At 38.4% G+C, this 15,024-nt stretch overlaps 1 long non-coding RNA gene and 1 other non-coding gene across 2 annotated transcripts; both read right to left on the minus strand.

Moving 5' to 3' along the window:
- Positions 1 to 1,547: 1,547 nt before the first annotated feature.
- Positions 1,548 to 13,837, minus strand: LOC144643241 (uncharacterized). Its single transcript, XR_013568873.1, has 3 exons — positions 13,651 to 13,837; positions 11,314 to 11,388; positions 1,548 to 1,631 (listed from the first exon to the last, which is right to left on the minus strand). It is a non-coding gene; the product is annotated as an uncharacterized LOC144643241 (long non-coding RNA).
- Positions 11,913 to 11,987, minus strand: Trnan-guu (transfer RNA asparagine (anticodon GUU)). Its single transcript has one exon. It is a non-coding gene; the product is annotated as a tRNA-Asn (tRNA).
- Positions 13,838 to 15,024: the final 1,187 nt, after the last annotated feature.

Consider the following 15,024-nt stretch of genomic DNA (forward strand, 5'->3'; position numbering starts at 1 on the left):
ACCCAGATTGGTTTATATTAATTGTTTTCAAAATAACAAACTTTGGTGCGCTCAGATAGATAAATAGAACTAAAAACAACGTCAGTTTTCCAATGACTGTGGCAAGAAACATGTCTAGGATTTAGTTCCAAAACCGTACACAAAATTCTCGCAGTTTTAATTACATCATATTGGCATAATAATAATAATAATAATAATAATAATAATAATAATAATAATAATAATAATAATAATAATAAAGACTTTATTTAAAATGAGGGTAACACTAAATAGCAAAGCTAACAAATATGAAATTGTGTAGCGCCAGTATGAAATTGTGTAGCGCCAAATATGAAATTGTGTAGCGCCAGTGATTCGTTCAACTTTATTTTCTACCATGTTTACTTTACAACAATCATTGGAAAATTACTTCTATCAGTGACTTAGCTTAGTTAACATATTGTTTCTGGTTTATTTGTTCATACCTGGTTGCGGTTTTTTTCGCTATTTCGTTCAAGGTGTAAACATGGCGCGAAACACAAAGTTTATATCGGAATTTGATGTCAAATAATTCCAGTTTGATTTCCGACATATTCAATCTGTAAACTTTACAGCAGCGAATATTTCAGTAATTAATTTTTTACCAATATAATTTGTCAACCAATTCTCGTACAAACATTGTTTCACGCCATGTTTGCAACACATTTGGAATGCCGATAACCTCGCAAAGTTTGTTAGTTGATCTTGAATTCTACGTTTAAAGTGTTTAACAAGGATGAACCTTCTTAATGCTCTACCAGAACTTGATTTTATTTTTCTTGACTACTTTTCAGCTGTTTGAAGAAACCAAATTCGATACTTGCTTGTTTGTCATGATATTCAGACGTGAATAATTTGAACAGTCTTGTACTTGAGTGTTGTAAATAGTTTGCATTTAAATTAAAACAAAACAATCAATAAAATGTTTCACGAGTTCTATTGTTTCTATTATTTTATTGTCTTTTTCACTTTGTTGAATAAACAAATATTAAAAAATTCGCGCTTTTAAAAGGGGCCTGGTAACTAGGAGAAATGTAGGCTATCTCTTTTACTATATTTTGACTAGGTAGGGTTGCCAAAAAGAAAAAAAAAATCTGCGATTTTGAACAGAGTCTAGTCCGAAATCAAACATATACTTGGACTTTGGATGGGACAAAACCGTTTGCACAGTACAAGATTTTTCCCGCCAAAAGACTTAGTATATTTTTGACTCAAAACCAGACACCATTCAAAAGCGCAGACTTTTTTTTCCCATGGACAATTTTCCCGCCAAAAGACTTAGTTTTTTTTTCGGCTTTTTACTCTGTCCCTTTTCAAAGCATGAATATTTTCCCACCAAAAGACTGTTTCTACTAGGCTTTTATTTTGAAATTAATCAAAAAGGTGGAAGAAACTAACTTTTAAAACAACTTGACTGCTCTCGGCAAAAACCCTCAAGGTTACTATTTGTAGTGACAACTAAATTCAGTGATTTGGTTTCTCCAGTTTTAGCGACTATTTAGTTTATAGACATTTTCTAGATCACTAAGCTAAGCAAGTTTGACACATTTTACTACAGTCTGCTTTCCTTGACTTGCTGATGACTCCATTCAATCCCCTTGGATTATCTTCACCTAAAAGAAAAAGCAAATTATATCAATTAAAATGAAAAAAATTACTTAGTAGAATACACTTATTTTATTCCCCAAGTAACAAGGTCATGGCCTGGGTGAGTCTTGTATTATGAAAGCACAAATTTAAAACTCCTAAAAATTATTACATCAAGTGAACCTTAAAGTCAGGACACACAGGCAACGAGTTGCTGCAACAGGTCGCAGCGACAAGTTGCTGCAACATGTTGCCTCGTGTGACATGGTGCATTTTTGCGACAATCTTTGTTGCTGCGACAGAATTTTGTTGCATGATTCAAACCAGTTTGATTTCCTGCGACTGTTTGAAGCAACAAAATGAGTGAAAGAAGCCTTGTCACGGCACACTTCTGCGACAAAATATAAATTAACCAATGACAGAGCATCATGTATTTTTGCCATACTTAATTGGAAACCAGTTCACATTCCCACTGTTCCAAATTAAATTCACTGAGTGTCAAGCGCCTTGTCGCAGCAGCCTGTTTTGAAGCAGTACACACAAAGCGACTTGTTGTACAGTTGTAGATACCTGTCCCTGCGATTTGTCGCCTAGTGTGTCCCGTCCTTTGACGTGTCAAGCTCAGAAGCATGGAAAGGAAAAAGAAGCACATTTGAGCTGCCTTGAAACTGTGATTTGATTTCCATGTAAATATTAATTCTCCCTACTTAGGGACCGTTCATTTTTTTATGGGGTAGGGGGGGCTGGTGGGATTTGATAGATAGTCACTGTTATATATAATGACCCCCCCTTCTTCATCGAAAATTTTTACCTGCCCCCCCCTCAAAATCTAAATTTTTTTTCGATGCCCCCCCCCCCCCAAATAATCAAGTGAAATTAAAATATATCGAGCCTTGTGAATAAAGAATGTATCAGTGTACAAAAAACACATCCCAAATAGCTGGCATCCCCTCAACTGTTTATTGTGGATGTCGTCTGTTAGTATGGGTTGTCTGCGTTTGTAACCAATAAGCTGTTGGGTTGAGTTAATGGCGTTTGGTACATAACAAAGTACTTAAAAGTACAATATATTAAGTGACCCCCCCCCCCCCCCCCTTACAGACCATATTTTTTTGACTGGCCCAGTGCTCGAACTTAACGGTCGTCCACTCGTCTAAAACGAGTGAAAATTGCCCAAAACGAGTAGATTTTTTTGCCACTAGTCCTCTGGACGAGTAAAGTTACAGTTCTCCGACAAATAATTGCCTTTGTCTCGTACTAAAAGGACTAAAAGTGTCGAAGCAAACGAAGAATTTCCGAAAACGAATGTTTCGAAACGACGATCAAAAAATGCTAGGCGTTCTAGCGATCTCTTGGCAGGTAAAAGTCTGGGTTCTACTCGAAATGAAATGCATCGTGGGATGCAATATGGCGGCTTTTCGTGTTTGCTCAACTTGATTAGATCTTGGTCGCATCTGTAGTTTCTTCCAAAATACAATTTGTCGAAATGTCCAAACGAAAGCCAGTTCAAAGTTCACTGAGTTCTTTCTTTGGAGGAAAGCAAGATCAAGAAATCAACGCAACACCTTCAATGCCTGCTGCAGCTCCGACGGAAGTTTAGGGAATCGTGGGAAGAAAGGTACAAATGGCTCCAGATTGATGGAAAATAAAACAAAATGTTTTGCAAGTTTTGCAGGGAATTTCCAAATGGAAAAACACGCAGTATTCCCTGACGATCGGAACAAATAACTTTCAAACTGCTTAAAGGCACACGAGGCCAAATGATTATGTCGTTGCAGCTCTTACGTGTAATGGAGAAGAAATTGTTGTATAAATTCTTACTAAAAAGATGCATATTTTATGGTTGCGTTTAATTATTTCATCATGGTTTAGCGTGTATTTACCTGCAGGCGCAAATTACTTATTGCATTACACGTGGGAAAAATGTAAAGAGTGACCAGTAGCTTTGCTCCTGGTACGAGTAAATTCTAAGCCTACTCGTCCTGTGGAAGACCAGACCTAAAAGTTAATTTCGAGCACTGTGGCCCCCCCTTTGAAGCCAAATTTTTTCAGATGGCCCCCCTCAAATCCCACCAGCCCCCCCCCCCTATCTCATATATTTTAATAAGGAAAGAATAAACAAGATGTTGATTACACTAAAGATTACCCAAATGGTTAACAATGAGAGAGTGAAAACATCATGGACAAAATTGCACAGAAATCGATTTGCAATCTTTTTAAGAAACATCATAAACTGATACTGCATTCACAATAAGCCAGAAATCGCCCTCTCAGAATAAATGATTGATTTGTGTGAGCAAAATGTTTTATTATCACCTAACAATCTTATGCGTAACTTTTTACTGCCAGAGCTCAGGCATGCCTGCAACAATCTATCCGATGTCATAGGATAGTGTATGCAGAGGTGCTATTCAAATAACCTTGCAATGGAAGAATTGATAACAACAAACCCAAACAGCTAAATCAATATAAGCTGTAAAATTTTGCAGCTTTGTGGATTTTGGCAATTTTTTTTTGGTTGCAAACTGACAAATTAATATTTGCCAGAACAAATCATTTTAAACTTTCTGCACTTCAGTTCATTTCACTCAGTTCGATGCATCCAAAACAGAAAGAGAAAAAGAAAGAATCTCTTCAACACGTTGGCGAAAGTTTGGCACGACTTTGTACCCAGAACTTAGTCATTTAGCTCAATGTGTCGGCACCATGCCTGCTAATCAAGAGCAGGCTGAAAGGCCACGAGTTCAAGTCCCCTAACCCGTCCATTGTAAATTCTTTCCTTTCCTTTTTGCTTTTATTTATTTTAAACTCATGTGTTTAAATCATTTCGCTATAGACATAATTTAATGCAGAGCCATCTGTCAATAATATTTTGAATACAAAATAAAGAAGGCAAGGCAGAAAATGATATTATTGAAAAAACCAAGTGTTGGTTTATTTTAAAAAAAAATTAAAGAGTACAATATTTTTGCACTATTATAGATTCTTAGTCATATAATGATAATTTAAAAGAAGGCAACTTAAAGATCTTTCTTATAGGTAGTTAGGCATGTTAGTATTACATGATATTACTAGAAATGTATAGATAATCAGAGAAACAGCTCAACGGACTGTAATTCTCTAGAGGCCTTATAACTCTTGCACGCATTGCATGCCTATGTCTAGCAGGAAACAGTCTAGTGAAGATCTGAAATTGAACATGCTCACTACAACTTGGAATTGTCCGAGTGAAAAAAAAATTCAGTCGTAAAAAATGATCTATAATTTAAGGGGCAGTTAACAATAAAGTTCACTCAATCTACAGTAATGTTGTACAAAAAAAGAGGGCTTCATATGTTGGTGAGATTCATTTCCACTCAGATGGCTGAACACAGTTTGCATGCCCTCTGTGAATTTCATTGCATGAACCAGTTGTCAAAATTTAAAGACATTTTGCAAGGACCCACTTCAGAAGGTAAGGGGCCTATTGCAAAAAAAACCATGAATTTTAACATCTGGATGATTTTTGTTTCATAACCAGTCGACAGAAAAAGACCAGAAAAAAGACTGATGCTCTGAAATCGAACAGCTACCCACAATCGGTCATATCTAACATTCTGAAGAAGAAACCACCTCTGGCAATCGCACCATCTCCAGAAGAATTGGTAGTAATGTTTTTCAGATGGGCTGATCCTTCAGACTCACATTGTGGCCATGTGGTTTTACCTTACATCAAAGGCCTAACTGAACCTCTCTCGAGGCTTCTAAGAAACAATGGAATCCAAACCACAAGCAGACCGCTTAAGACATTACAACAAGAGTTTGTTTCCCCGAAAGCAAGACCTCGGGCGGACCTACAAACAAATGTCATCTATAAGATACCATGCGCCGACTGCCCGTGGAGTTACATCGGCGAGACGGGAAGATGTTTAAAAACAAGAAAAAAAGAACATATTAGAAACAAAAAAACCTTTAAAAAAGGTTCTAACATCGCCTCACATGCCTGGTTGAACGACCATTCCATCGATTTTGACAGTGCGCGTGTGATTGATAAAGGAAATTTTCGCGTTAGAAAAACTTTGGAATCCTGGCACACAGCAATTACGAACCATGCTAACAATAACGCGAAACAATTACCAAGACAATTTTATTTTGAACCTTTCATTAGCATTTTTACCCGCACACAAACATTTTTATTGTTTTTATTATAATTTTGTTTTTTCACACTTTTTATAGTATATATTTTAACGTTCGCGCTTTTTATTCATTACTTGTCAAAGACTACAGACTGGTAGTCGAAAGCTCGTTTTCATCATATTTTTAACCAGAGATCGCTTTTTAATATTTTACAATGTCTTACCCTGCATGGTTACTCGTCTATTTTTAAACAGAAAAATTTAGTTGTGAAAAAAATTCCCAATTCCTACACTTATCATATGAGTTCAACCCTCCAAGTTAAGACCATTTTAGTCGCCATGGCGACTAAAATTTTGGAGCTGGCGACTAAATTTGAACCAAGGTCGCCAGCCTGGCGACTAAAATTGAGAGGAATGATTGAAAGCATTAGCTTAATTTGGTGACTAAAATTTTTCACTGGCGACCAAAACTTGAGTAGTTGGTGGCCAAATGGCCACTAAGGAAAAAAGTAAACTTGGAGGGTTGTATGAGTTGCTTACAAAATAAATGAAGTAACAAAAAAATAATAATTTTATTCAAACTGACTATCTAGGCAGGAAAAAGCAAAGTTTTCTAGCGCATACTTTTTATGATAAAAACGTTTTGCTTGTTATGGTTCAATGACTAAGAATGCACCTTAAAATTGTCAAACCAATTAAAACAGTGCAAATAAATAAAAACCTACAAAATTCAACACAAAAAGTGGCGGCAACCATGAAAAAAAGTGTTCTACTAATGAAGTTAATTGCGACATGCATTTAAGTTGGTGATGCATTTAAGTTGGTGTAGGCATCAGGATAATTATTTGGCATTACTTCTCCGCGCCGGTTTAAATGTGTCTTTCTGAAATGGGCAATACCGCTGGAAATTGTAGCCTGAAGGCTCCATTTATTCCTTTGGGTATAAGTTTCGGCAGCTACCGAAAAAGTGTCGCACAACTTCGGTTTTATTCGTTTCTAAAAAGGTGAGATATTTTGGAAGGAGCCGCCCAAGTGACTTCAAAAGACGGAACAATAGCGCAATTAACCTACCTTGAGCGAACGGAGTTGTGGACGTATCCTTTTGTTCTTGAAGTGTGATTGAACGTCTGATAACCACTGCAGACATTTTGTAGATTTAAGTCTTTCGCACTGTATTTTTAGCTTTTATCTTTATATATTAGTAAAGAGCGTGTTGAGAGCTTTAAAAAGAGATCTTGAACAAGTTGTTTTGATCGTTGGAGGCAAAATTAGTTTTGTTTCCTCCGAGCGCGGAGCGGCGGTCTCAATTTACTGAGTTAATTATGCGTAACCCTGCAGGTAGCCACATTCCGACGCATGTTTTATGCCCAGATCACTTTGTATAAATTTAAACTCTTCGTTTTGTTGCTGAAATTTTATTCTAGCTTTCTAAGCGCACAATCGAGTTCTTATTCGCAATCTCTGTTGTAAACAAACAAAATCACAGCTGAAATTTTGCTGCGGCGGCGCGGTCGAATGGTTTCAATTGTGCGGAGCCGACCAATGGCGTGCCGTGTCTTGTTCAATGTCACTCACCTGAATGTCACTGTAGTCACGCAAAAATCATGGTCGGCGCGGCCGATCGATCGATGAAAACCGACCAGATTTGAATCAAAGAAAATATTTTACACAAGGAAGAGTAAAAATTATAGCCATAGAAACACAAAATAAAAATAGCCACTGAAGGACCGGTTATTGACTTCGAAGTCGCGTTTCAACACTTTCCTGGCTTTGTTTATTAGCTTACACGTGTCATGGCGTATACAAACCCGGCCGGCACAATAACATCGCTTTTCAATTATTTCCTTGAAAAAAAATATCTCAGAAACCAAGGCAAGTTTATAGTGATTAAAGAGTTCTGTTTTATTTCTAAGTGTTATTCCTTTTTAAACGATTTTTCGCTTTGGTTGCATCGAAGATATTTACATGCGGTTAACAGAAATTATAACGGAGCTTGCTTTACGCCCGTACGTCCACTCCCGGCACTGGCTTTAAAAAAGTTTGCGGTTTTTAAGTTAATCAATCATTCCACGCATTAAAAGAGGCATAGAAAATAAAATCAGTGAAGCAGATTCCCAGGAGATTTTATTCAGTCTGTTAACAAAAGAAATACATCTCACCTACATCAAAGACTTTGCGCTTTTCACGATCTTCGGAGGCATGCCGGCTTGTCGGCAAATAGATCGGAATGAATAAGCAATGAGTTAAAACAATAGCTTGAATATATGAATGCTTAATAACCTCAAAATTTGAGGTACACATTTAAACCGGCACGGAGACGTAATGGCACCTTATTTCCGCTTTTGCTGTAGCCAGACGAATAATCTAACTGAGGCAATATCAAAAATAGGAACACTTCGATCATAAAATCTTTCTTACTAGTAATACTATATTTTACCAGAACAAAAAAAAATTAATAAAATCAAAATTTTTATCAAGGCAAGTGCCTTGGTTAACCTGCAGTCACTACTACAATGGTTGCCACAGACATAACCTTTCAAAATTGTCTGACTTTTTCCTGATAAAAATAAAATTTCCCTGACCAAATAAACTAAAAATGTCAGACAAAGTAGCCGCCTTAAGCCCCCACTTCCAGAACAAAACTGATAAAATGTGGGTTGTACAGTTTACATCGAGCTTTAGAGGCCTCGACGCTGATAAATTTCTTCATTCACTCTATTTTATTTTCTCATCAAAGCAGATCCACAAAATAGCCCATTCAGTGGAGTGCGAAACTCTTTTGGCACAATTCTAGACGCCATGTTGAAGCAGGTGCAATTGGGAGCAACTGCTGACCTTGAAGGCTCAAATTCAAGATGGCAGATACGTCAATGTTGTTGACCATCCTCGATCGTAATACATGTATCTCCCGGTGTACACACATTCATCACATGAAATTCTTACTTTAATATTCTGTACGAGTTTGGGACAATGCAAATTTAATTTAAATTTGTTTCTGTTGAACAAGGGTAAGGAGAAAACACTTTTTTTTGCATTTTCATCAGTCATAATGACTCCTTCTGTTACAGAAATCAAGGCATTTGAAATAACTTGATGTAAAATACGCCAATTTGGTCATACAATAATGTATTTGTGAACCCTGCCAGGAATTCTAAAGGACTTGACGAAAAAAAGGAAAATACAAACGGGCAGGGGGGTTAACGATCATGGAATTCCGAGGGCATGGGGGATAAGGCAATTTGGAATTTCTGAAGGCAAAGGGGGGGGGGGGGTTAAAATGTTGATGCCCCATGGTAGGGTATTTTCTGGAGTCACCCATTAATCCATATTTGGGAATAATAGGCCCAGTCCTGAACACTTGAAAATGAATGGTTTCTGAAGTTGCTAAATTTTGCAAGGGTATGTTACCCGGTATGTATTTGATCTACATAAAGTTTAAATGTCTCAAATGTGAACAATTTTAATATTTCCACATTATTGGTTATACCGTTTTATCTTTATGCTAATGGAACAATGTTAAAAGGAAACTGAAGACATTTGCTGGGAGAGGTAAGGTGCTCATGCAGCCTCCTTGGACAAAAATTTAGTCACCTGCACTCGTAATTAACCTACAGTGGGCACCTCAGACAACCAGGCGCCCAACAGGCAGCAGCCTTGAAAAAGCAATTTTAAGAGAGAAAGGAAATTCATTGTATGACTTTTCTCATAGCAAAGTTGTAACTCAAAACAATAGAAGTTGCTTGGCCAGGTGGCTTGGTAAGCTTGTTTAGCCCGGCACTATCAGGCCACAGCGTTGATTGTCCTGTATCAACATTATTTAGAGTGTGCCACAATGACCCATAAGACAAGTTTAAAGGGGACGTACATTTGCTTGAGCTGTGCCAATCATGCAATGGGCAATTCCAGAAAATATCCGTACCATACCACGGACGGCTTTTTGGAAATCCGAGGGCAAGGGGGGGTTCTTTGAACTGGAATTCCGAAGGCATGGGGGGATACTTACGATTGGAATTCCAAAGGCATGAGGGAGTTCCAGATCTTGGATTTCCAGAGGAGAAAACAAGAGTGTATTCCTTGAAAATGCTTATTTTGTGGACTACCAATTTGCAAATAAAGCACGAACTGATGACCATGTCGCGGAAGCAGGATACAAGACAAGTATCGATCGATCAGGCAAGTGTTTGCGTTCATTTACAAAAAATAATCGCTAAAATGTGGGTTCTACATCAAGCTTCAGAGGCCTTAACATTGATGAACTTCTTCATTCGCTCTTTGTTTTCTTGTCAAAGCGGATCCACAAATATTTAGTCCATTCAGTGGAGTGGGAAACTCTTTTGCTACGCTTCGAGACGCCATTTTGAAGCACGTGGGTTGGGAGCGACTGCTGACCCTGAAGGCTCAAATTCAAGATGGCGGATATGTCAGTGCACTCGATCGTATTATCTTCCGAGTTTACACATGTGCATCACACGATATTCTTATTTTAATGTTCTGCACCAGTTTGGGGCAATGTAAAGTTAATGTAGGTTGTACATGTATCTGGTGAACAAGGGTAAGGAGAAAAGTCTTATTTTTTTACATTTTCATCCCACAATCTCTTGAGTCACAATGACTGTCTCCATGTACAGATCGAGTCATTTGAAATAATTTGATGTAAAATACGCCACATTGGGCGTATTTGCGAACCCTGACGGGAATTCTAAAGAGCTTAACAACAACAACAACAACAACAAAATTTATTTGAACTGCAAAATTACAAAGAAATGTTTAAACAATAAATTGAACAATAAATTGTTTATTGTTTAAACAATAAATTGACGAAAAAATGAAAAATCTGAACGGGAGGGGGGGTTAATGATTATGGAATTCTGAAGGCATGGGGGATAACACATTTTGGAATTTCCGAAGGCAAGGGGGGCTAAAATATGGAAGCCGTCCATGGTATGGTACGGATATTTTCTGGAATCGCCCAATCCCACTCTAGTTCAGACACTGTATTTACCAGGGCACCTTGAGTGGAAATAGTTCTGACCAACATATGAAGCCCCTTTTTTGTAAAAATTATTTCTGTAAAGCCAACTTTATTGTTAACTGCCCCATACATCATAGGTCATTTCATTTTTAACCCGGAAAATTTCAAGTTGTAGTGAGCGGAGTCAATTTCATTTCTTCACTTGACCACTTACTGTAAGACATAGGCACGCAATGGGTGCAAGAGTTGTAAGGCCTCTATAGAATTAGAGCTGTTTCTCTGAGTACCTACATTTCTAGTTATATTACATAATATTAACAAGCCTAACTACCTAAAATCTTTTAGTTGCCTTCTTTTAAATTCTGAAATAGAGCAAAAATATTGTGCTTATATCAGTTTTCTTGAAAATCCAAAACTTAGCTCTCTGGAACTAGTTTTTTCATGTGAGTGGTACATGTAAACATTGAGCGACATGTACATGTACCTCTAATTGCTAAGATGTTATCATTGATCTCCACAGATCAGCATTTTGCATCAACCTTTTAAATACAGATATCCGAAAGTCTGAGGCTCCCAATCCCTTACAGAGCTTGCTCAAAAAAAAAGGGTAGCTGTACTCACCTTTTACAGTGATGCAGAAAATATCATATATATGTCCCCAAATCTCCTGTCCTTTGTTCCATTATGCAAAATATACTGTAGAGAAGAGTGTGCAAATAAAATTATTAATTAATAATTATTATTAGACAGTCCCTCCTTGTGACTGGAGAGAACATGGCTGCAAATAATTTTTTTAGCTTCAAAGGAAATATGTCCAACTAAGACACCATCTTGGTCGGACAAAAAATTGTGGTCAGATAGATTTTTATTCATTGTTGCGGTAAAATGTTTTACAATTAAAAAATTGAAGATGAAGTGTTCAACATGACTCGAGCATGGGACAAAGAAAAATTCTGAGTCCCCGACGGGAATCGAACCCATGGCCTCCGAGATACCGGTTGGGCGCTCTAACCAACTGAGCTACGAGAGACTCATTGTGAGCTGGGCCATTTTACTTGGTTGATAAGTGACACGCGTCCTGCATACTGCTAGGATCAGCAATGTTGAATACATCAAGTTTGTAGTAAATAATAAAGATGGTAAATAATTTTAAGCTCGTTAATAAATAATGAAGATGAAGTGTTCAACATGACTCGAGCATGGGACAAAGAAAAATTCTGAGTCCCCGATGGGAATCGAACCCATGGCCTCCCAGATAACGGTTGGGCGCTCTAACCAACTGAGCTACGAGAAACTCGTAACTTGTGAGCTGGGCCATTTTACTAGGTTGATAAGTGACACGCGTCCTGCATACTGCTAGGATCAGCAATGTCGAATTCATCAAGTTTGTAGTAAATAATAAAGATGGTAAATTTTTAAGCTCGGAAATAAATAATGAACATGAATGTTCAACATGACTCAAGCATGGGACAAAGAAAAATTCTAAGTCCCCGACGGGAATCGAACCCATGACCTCCCAGATACCGGTTGGGCGCTCTAACCAACTGAGCTACGAGAGACTCGTTGTGAGCTGGGCCAGACATGATGTTTTCCAAACATCATGTCTGGCCACACTTGGGATATCGTCGGACATAAGCAAATTTTGGTCGGCCAATGTCCGATGACCAACTGTTATTTGCAGCCCTGAGAGAACATAGCTAGGTAGGGAAATCTCCTTTATTTTTGCAGCTGTTATTTGGGTTGGGGCTGCAAGTGTCACTTAAAGTTTGCATGATGACCACGTTTGAAATTATGTGCTTCCAGAAAAAATCCATACCCCTACCATGGAGGGAATTTTGACGTTAATCAGGTCATAATCGATTTTCTGTCCTTATACCATCGGCAACTAAATTTTTGTGCTCTGCTGGCAAGAAGCCAGCAGAAACAGAAACACACTATGTTGGTGGAGGTGAATGAAATGTTAAATACATGTAGGTTTACAAGCTTTTAAATATACAGTGGAACCCCGATATAACGATATGCCAAGAGAGCAGTAAAATTATATCGCTATATCGAGGAATCGTTATATCAAAAACTTCCGATATAATGATATGGCTGTAAAATAACTGAAAATATCGTTATATCGGGGTAAACCTAACAAGTTATTTTTACTGCATATTAAAGCAGGATAAGGAGAATAATTTTGATAAAGAGGCTTAGAACACGGTATCATTTTGAATTCGCATATCATCGTACAAAGCTGTACGATGATAAATTGTGACTGTGTACTGATAATATCGTTATATCAGAAAAGATTTTGAGTTCGGTCCCCTAAATTCTCATTGTTATATTAGGAATATTGTTATATCGAAGATCATTATACCGGGGTTCCGTCCCATACATTTTACTGTAACTTTTTCCAGGGACACAAATATTCATTGTTATATCGGGAATATCGTTATATCGAAGATCGTTATATCGGGGTTCCACTGTATCGCCAAAGCTTGAACTTTTGAACTTGAGGAACTGAGGGACACTCCATTTTTATCCGCACCGCGTCCCCCTCCCTGCTTGGGATGACACGTTTTTGCCAAGGGGGGGGGGGGGGTTGGATTTTTTTTTTTAAAGCAGCCAACAAAATTTGGTCCCTTCTAACATTTTTTCAAAGGTGAGGGTTCGGATTTCCGGCCTGCCACTCTTAGGGGGAGGGGGGAATAAAAAAATGGAACGTCCCATGCACAACACACTGACAACAACATTGAACAAAACGGCACGATAATACAATATAGGTCCGTTATACCCCATGCATGTAATTTAAGCTTAACTTTATACTAAGGCTCCAGCTTACTTGTTCATTCGGTTCCCATTGTTCGTTTAAAGAGAGCAGTGTTTGTCTCGGCGTATTAAGCTTAGTAATCAGAAATTTGGACACATGGTCACTGCATGGTCAAAGCCATTACATTGTATGTCTGTACTAACCTCAAGTTTTGCCTCTAGCTAACCGCATTTCTTGGACAAAGCGAAAAGCCATATTCCTTTAGCCGTACCCTGTAAGCGGCTTTAATTTTTCAACTCTGTTTGCAGCAGGAAAACGCTTTCCCGGACAAAACACGACTCTTCCACCAAATGTGCGTCACGAAGGACAAGCTTGACCGACCTTATTGACCGTAGGGGGTGATGGGAAAAATACAGGGCGCGCGCAGTAGCGCCGCATATATGCCACAGTTCCCGCCAAAACTGGCTATACAATGAGTATTTATCCAGGTTTGACCTAGAGCAGATGCTCTCTTGCTTGCAGAGTCATTGTGAGTAGATTTGTTTAGGTACATCGACCTATTACTACACCCTCCCTCCCTTCCCTCCTCACCTACCCTGGAGGGCCCTCCCCTTTGAGGCGGCACACTAGAGGCCCCGGGGGGGGGGGGTACTCCCTATAACGGCCTATACGGGGAGGCTCCGCCCGAAAGGGGTACCTTTTTCAGGCTTCAGGTATATAAAAGGGTAGGTATTTCACGAGTTTAAGTATATGAAAGGGTATGGAAATCTGTCATTTGGCTATTTATAAGGGCCTTTAATTAAAATATTTCGAACAGACGCAATTTATGGCTGTATTATTTTAATTTATTAAGCGTTACGTAAAAATGACAAGAAAACGTGCTATTTTAAGTCCACGCCATGTCTCTTAGGTATATCAAAGGGGTACCTTTTTTCAGTTAAAGGTATATGAAAGGGGTACAATTTCTGTCAAAAATGGTATATAAAAGGGTAAGGGGTTAGAACTTGGGGCGGAGCCTCCCCGTATAAAACTTTTTGGAGTACCCCCTCCCCCCCCCCCCGGGCTAGAGGCGCACACTGATACCATGCGATATTGCTTACACGAAACATAAAGGGCTGATACATCCCTCCCCAAAGATTACGCGAAACATTATATAGCAGTAGTAGAACAATAATACAGGAATTGTTTTTTAATGACTTTTACTCTTGTTATTTTTGCAAACCATCTTTTCAATGCTCTAAGAAAGCTTTAGTAAGTTGCGACAAGAGAAATGGCAGCTGAAATAATGATTACGGTTTGCCACGGCTGTAATGCTGAATGCCAATTTTCCTTGGTATGCCGCTTAGTCAGTAACGTTTGGTTTTGCGAATATAATAGAACCCGCGGGAGTCGTGCGTATATTTGAGAACACAAGGATAAACTTGGTGTTGCATTTGCTAATATAGAGTAGGTTGTGGGACCAGAAGTGTACACATAGTACACATCAACTCCCGGGGGATCGATACTCAAAAAGTTTTATACGATAGCTATATAGGGCGAGGAAGAGGGTGATCCGTCCCGAGGTCCGAGCCCGGGTT

This window comes from Oculina patagonica, chromosome 2 (genome assembly GCF_052425735.1).
Source record: "Oculina patagonica isolate OP01 chromosome 2, crgOcupat, whole genome shotgun sequence".
NCBI classification, from domain to species: domain Eukaryota; kingdom Metazoa; phylum Cnidaria; class Anthozoa; order Scleractinia; family Oculinidae; genus Oculina; species Oculina patagonica.